Raw genomic sequence first — 7171 nt, forward strand, 5'->3', positions numbered from 1 at the left:
GGCAGTATTCTAGGGTTAGTTACTGCAAGCAAATGAGAGGGAGTAATTCCTTCCAACAGCAAGCAGTTTTCAAGCTTTAGTATGGATTGGAATCACCTGGAGGACTTATTACAACACAGATTACTAGGCCCCACCCTGGAGTTTCTGCTTCAGTATGTCTGGGGTAGGACTACAATATTTGCATTTTGCATAAATTCCCTGATGATGGCAATGCTACTGGTCTGGAGAGAAAACTGTGTGGAGGAGGCAATTTGCTGCCAGATGTGTAGCTCACGCCTGTAGTTCCAGCACTTTGGGAGGCTGAGGCAGGAGGATTGTTTGAGTTTAGGAGTTCAAGACCATCCTGGGCAACATAGCAAGACCTTGTCTCTACTTAAAGAAGTTGGGCATAGTGGTACATGCCTGTAGTCCCAGCTACTCGGGAGGCTGAGAGTGGGAGGACTGCTTGAACCCACGAGGTCAAGGCTGCAGTGAGCTATGATTGTGCCACTGCACTACAGCCTGGGTGACTGCCAAAAAAACAAAAAACAAACAAACAAACAAACAAAACGACAGTTTGGCAATTTGACACAAGCTGTGCCCTCCACAGAGAGATGCAGCCAACATGGGAGATCCAGCAGGGATGTACCAAGAGAATCTAATCAAGTCATCAAAATCTACCCTTATCCAGTTCCTTCTGTTGCTCTTTTTTTTTTTTTGTTTTGAGACAGAGTCTCGCTCTACAGCCCAGGCTGGAGTGCAGTGGGGCGATCTTGACCTCGGCTCACTGCAAGCTCTGCCTCCCGGCTTCACGCCATTCTCCTGCCCCAGCCTCCTGAGTAGCTGATTTTTCAACCTTTTCAGTGGCAGGGCTACTTAAAGTCTTGATTTGGGGGCCATGGAGAGACAAATAAATCACAGCTGTTACCCACTGAATTCCTTTTGAGAAATAGACACAAAAATCAGACAGATGGAGATAAAAGCATCAGCTTTAACGAGGGTGAGGACAGAGTAGAGAAGCTGCAGCTCAGGTCTCACAATCAGACTTCCTAATATAGTCATGCACTGCAATAAGGACTCTAATTAATGATGAACACATATATGACAGTGGTCCCTTAAGATTATAATACTGTATTTTTACTGTACCTTTTCTATGTTTAGATACATTTATATACACAGATACTATTGTGTTACAATTGCCTAGAGTATTCATTACAGTAACGTGTTGGATAGGCTTGTAGCCTAAGAGCGATAAGATATATCACATAGCCCAGGTGTGTAGTTAAGCATCTAGATTTATTTAAGTGTGCTCTATGATGTTTGCACAACAAAGAAATCACCTAATGCAGGACCCTGCATTAGGTCCCAGTTCCAGGTACTAGTCCCCGGCCTGTTAGGAACCAGGTCACACAGCAGGAGATGGCGGTGAGCAGGAGGCGGGCATTACTGCCTGAGCTCCACCTCCTGTCAAATCAGTAGCAACAGTAGATTGTTATAACAGTGCAAACTCTATCGTGAACTGCACATGCGAAGGATCTAGGTTGCATGATCCTTATGAGAATCTAATACCTGATGATCTGTGGTGGAAGTTTCATCCCAAAACCATACCTCACCCCTTCCAGTCTGTGGAAAAATTGTCTTCCACAAAACTGGTCCCTCCCTGGTGCCAAAGAGGTTGGGAATCACTGACCTAATTACATATTTCTCATAACGTATCCCTGTCTTTAAGTGATACATGACTGTACTTGACTCCTAAACTTTTTGGGGAGGCAGGAGTGTATGTGTGTGGGGAGGTGCGCATGCTTCAGTGGTGGGGTTGGTGGGAGGATGCACCTGTCTAGTGGGAAGGCTTGAGCATGCTCAGTTCCTTCTTCAGTGGTCCAGTCAGATGAGTCACTCCTTCCTTGGGGAGAACTGAGAGGGGAAATAGCAGGAAGGTAAATGCTGTCTTCACAATTCTTCTGAAGTGGAAGTTTCTATTTTGTGGACCTGGGAGAGGGAGAAAATGGCTTCCCCTAACAACATTGCTCTTAGCAGTACAGAAGTTCCCCAACTTAAAAAATTTCAACTCTACCAGGTGCAAAGTGATATGCATTCAGTAGAAACCACACTTTGAGCACCCATACAACCATTCTGTTTTACTTTCAGTACAGTATTCAATAAATTACATGATATTCAATACTTTATTATAAAATAACTCTAGGCTAACATAAGTGATCTGAGACTTTTAAGGTAGGCTAGTCTATGATGTTCAGTAGGCTAGGTGTATTAAATATATTTTCCACTTACGATATTTTCAACTTATGATGAGTTTATTAGGATGTAACCCTATTGTAAATCAAGGAGCATCATATTTATGTAACATCTTGCTCTTAGCAGTATAGAAGGACTACTGATGCAATTAATTCTGTCATATGATCTACATACTGTAGTTTTTGAAGTCTTGATTCTCATTAGTATATTAGTAGAGGGCTGGGCACGGTGGAGTACAGCCTCAGGCTTTAACAGTACTATCACCTCTTTGGAATGTTTTTTTAGTTTCTTTTTAACTTGATTCATTTTTGATCCCTTGATCAGTTCCCATAATGCTCTGGATCAAGGCCTGCTTGAATATTAAATTCCCATTGTTTCCTTCTGGGAAGGTCTCTGCTTATCCAATCTGGAGCCGACCTTTCTTCCTTGTCCTGGATCTGGTAGACTACTGGGAAAAGTCCTTACAAAGATTTCCTGGGAACTGGATTTTTAAAATGAGTGCATGTGGGAAAATACTCTCCAAGTGCAAAGGGGACTCTGTTTTTGCCTCTACTTATATTTCCAGCTCCTCAGGGAAAAGAAAAGTATTATAGGTCAAATCTCTTTACAAGTAGTTCAACTTGACTGGCTAAACATGTGGTATGGAGTAGAGTTTTATTTCATGGATTTCTGCTTGAACTAGGTTAGACACAAGCTGGAGAGAACTTTTGGTTAAATAGAGATTTTCATTGCAAAGGTATTTGTTGTAGAGGAATTTACCCAGTAAACAGATCTCTTCCAGCTAATGTTTTTACCAGGCTGATTCAGACCGGGAAGCAGGAGCGGGAAAACACTGTGGACACAGTCTGCTGACTAGCGGTCAAGGCAGAGGAAAGAAAACACAGGCAAAAGTCTGTGTGAAATGTCGACCTGAGTCATGAAAGAAGAGGAAGAAACTAGTATATGTCATTCTGAAAAAGCTCTTCTTAGGGCTATTTCTTTGGGCTGTAACCACTGCCTCTCTCCATAGAGAGTCACGGGCCACCTGGCTCTTCCTGCTGCATTTTCAGACTTAAAAGGAAGCCACCTTCAGGCAAATTCCCTCCGCCTCTCAAGAAAGACAATAAAACAAAATGGAGAGTTCTGGTCTCTAAAAAACCTGGGTCAGGTTTTCAATGAACGCAGTACTGTGACCCAGCATTAAGGGGTGGAAATGTCTACAATCACGACTGAGGCTTGCTGCTCTGGCGCCCCCTTGGGTATGAGAGTGGAACTGTATACAAGATTGCCTAAATCCCCACTGCTGCAGTCCCGGGAACTCCATCCAGTGTCTCTTTTTCTAGGCCTTTCTCAGCCTGGAGAGTTTCCTGACTAACTTTTTGCCATTCTCAAGGTTTTTCTCTGACCACCACCAAACATTTCTCAATCTACTAATTTTTCTAAATAAATTCTTTTATCTTTCTAATTCTGCATGCATCTCTAGTCACTAAGTCCCAGAAAGATCCTGTAGCAAACTGTCAATCAATAATAAATTATCATTTCTGAAATTCACGAGACTTTTTCTTAGTTATATTGAAATATATTTTAGGTGCCATAAGACTTCACCCATTATAAGTGTACAGTGAATAATTTTTAGGAAATTGATAGCTTTCTGCAACCACTGTCACAATTCAGTTTTAGACTATTTCTAACACCCAGAAAATCCCTGTGAGAATTTGCAGTCAAAAAAAAAGAAAGAAACAAAACAAACAAACAAAAAGAGAATTTTCAGTCAATCCTCAGTTTTTACCTTCAGTTTCAGACAACTACTGATCTGCTTTCTGTTTCTAAAAATTATCCTTTCCTGTTCATTTCATATAAATGAAATCATACACTATATAGTTTTTTGTGATTGGCTTCTTTCACTTAGCATAATGTTTTCAAAGTTCACCCATGTTGTAGTATGTCTCAGTACTTCATTTCTTTTTATGGCTGAATAATAGTCCATTGTACATAGATAAACTACATTTTGTTTATTCATTCATCAGTTGATGAACATTTGGGTTGTCTCCAGTTTTTGGCTATTATGAATGATGTTGCTATGAACATTTCTATACAAGTGTTTGCATGAATATATGTTTTCATTTCTCTTGGGTAGATACTTATTAGTAGAATCACTGGGTTGTATGGCAAATCTATTTAGCTTTTTAAGGAACTGCCAAACAGTTTCACAATGTGACTGTTCTATTATTTCATATTCTTACCAGCAACATATGAAGGTTTTCCCACAACCCTTCCATCACTAGGTATTGTCTGACTTTTTGTTTTAGCTTAGTGGGTGTGTTAATGCTATCTTATTGTAGTTTTGACTTGCACTTCCCTCATGACTAATGACGTTGCACATTTTTTTCAAGTGATTATTAGCCATTTATATATCCTCTTTGGTGAAATGTCTATTCAAATGTTTACTTCATTTTAAAATTAGATTATTAGTCTTCTTATTCACTAAGTTATGAGTTCTTTGTATATTTTGGATATGAGCCCTTTATCACATATATGAGTTATAAATATTTTGGTCTACATCTTTTCAATTTATTATGGATGTCTTTTAAACACAAAAGTTTTAATTTTGATAAAATCCAATTAGCTATTTTTGTGAACTGTGCTTTTGATGTCATATTTAAGAACTCTGCCTAGTCCAAGGTCATAAAGATTTTTTCCTGTGTTTTCTTTTTTAATATGAAACTCTTTTTTTTTTTGAGACGGAGTCTTGCTCTGTCACCCAGGCTGGAGTGCAGTGACACGATCTCGGCTCACTGCAAGCTCCACCTCCCGGGTTCACGCCATTCTCCTGCCTCAGCCTCCCGAGTAGCTGGAACTACAGGTGCCTGCCACCACGCCCGGCTAATTTTTTGTATTTTTAGTAGAGACAGGGTTTTACTGTGTAGCTAGGATGGTCTCGATCTCCTGACCTCGTGATCCGCCCACCTCGGCCTCCCAAAGTGCTGGGATTACAGGCGTGAGCCACCGCGCCCGGCCTTTTCTTTCTTTTTTTTTGAGCTGGAGTCTTGCTTGTCATCCAGTCTGGAGTGCAGTGGCGTGATCTTTGCTCACTGCCCCTCCAGGGCAGGAGAATGGCATGAACCCGGGAGGCGGAGCTTGCAGTGAGCTGAGATCGTGCCACTGCACTCCAGCCTGGGTGACACAGTGAGACTCCATCTCAAAAAAAAAAAAAAAAAAAAAACCCAAAAACCCTAAAAACCAAAACAGAACTGAAGGGAAAAATAGTGATTCAAGAATAGCTGGAGATTTCAATACACACTTTCAAAAATGGTTAGAAACCAGAGAGAAGATTAATAGGAAATAGAGGACTTGTACAATACTATAAATCAATTATACTTAACAGACATATGCACACTCTGCCCAATAGCAGCAGAACACACATTCTTCTCAAGTGTACATGGAACATTTTCCAGGATGGGCTGTATGTTAGGCCACAACACAAACACTAATACATTTAAAAAGACTTAAATACAAAATATATTTTCTGACCACAATAGAATGAAACTAGAAATCAATAACAGAAGGAAAACTAGAAAACTCACAAATATGTAGAAATTAAACCACACACTTCTAAACAATAATAGGTCAAAGAAGGAATACAAGGGGAATCTGGAAAATACCTGAAGATTTCTGAAAATAAAAACACAGCATACCAAAACATATGAGATGCAGCAAAACAGTGCTGAGAGAAATTAATAGCTGTAAACACATTCATTAAAAAAGTGGAATAGGCCAGGTGCGGTGGCTCAAGCCTGTAATCTCAGTGCTTTGGGAGGCCAAGGTGGGCAGATCACCTGAGGTCAGGAGTTTGAGACCAGCCTGGCCAACATGGTGAAACCCTTACGTCTACCAAAAATACAAAAGTTAGCCAGGATTGGTGGTGCACACCTGTAATCCCAGCTACTCGAGTGGCTGAGGCACAAGAATTGCTTGAACCTGGTAAGTGGAGAGGTTTCAGTAAGTCGAGATCGCGCTACTGCACTCCAGCCTGGGCAATGAAAAAAAAAAAAAAAAAGGCCGGGTGCTGTGGCTCACGCCTGTAATCTTAGCACTTTGGGAGGCCGAGGCAAGTGGATCACGAGGTCAGGAGTTTGAGACCAGCATGGCCAAGATGGCAAAACCCTGTCTCTACTAAAAATTACAAAAGTTAGCCAGGCACAGTGGTGAGCACCTGTAATCCCAGCTACTCAGGAGGTTGAGGCAGGAAAATCACTTGAACTTGGGAGGCAGAGGTTGCAGTGAGCTGAGATCATGTCACTGCACTCTAGACTGGGTGACAGAGTAAGACTCTGTCTCAAAAAAAAAAAAAAAAAAAGGTAGAATAGTTTTCAACCTAACTGTACACATTAGGGAACTAGAAGAAGAAGAGCAAACTAAAGATTTGTGCAGAGATAAGTGCAATATAGAATAAAAACACAATAGAGAGATGAATGAAACCAAATTTGTTTTTCAAAGAATAACTGCATTGACAACCTGTAGCTACATTAAGAAAAAAAGAAATACTCAACCAAAATCAGAACATTACAACCAAAGCCACAGAAATAAATAGGATAAGAGAATACTATGAACAACTGTACACTAACAAACTGGATAACCTAGAATAAATGGATAAATTCCTAGAAAAATACAATTTATCAAGACTGAATCATAAAGTAAAAGAAAATCTGAACAGACCTATAGTTAGAATGAGACTGAATCAGCAATCAAAAATCTGTCAACAAAGAAAAGCCCAGGATGAGATGGCTTCACTGATGAATTCTACCAAATATTTAAAGAAGAATGAAGGCTGGGCACAGTGACTCATGCCTGTAATCCCAGCTCTTCAGGAGGCTGAGGCAAGAGGCTTGCTTGAGTCCAGGAGTTCAAGACCATCCTGGGCAATGTAGTGAGACCTGGTCTCTGAAGAAAAAAAAAAAAA

The sequence above is a fragment of the Colobus angolensis genome, unplaced genomic scaffold (genome assembly GCF_000951035.1).
Source record: "Colobus angolensis palliatus isolate OR3802 unplaced genomic scaffold, Cang.pa_1.0 Scaffold78, whole genome shotgun sequence".
Taxonomy (NCBI): domain Eukaryota; kingdom Metazoa; phylum Chordata; class Mammalia; order Primates; family Cercopithecidae; genus Colobus; species Colobus angolensis.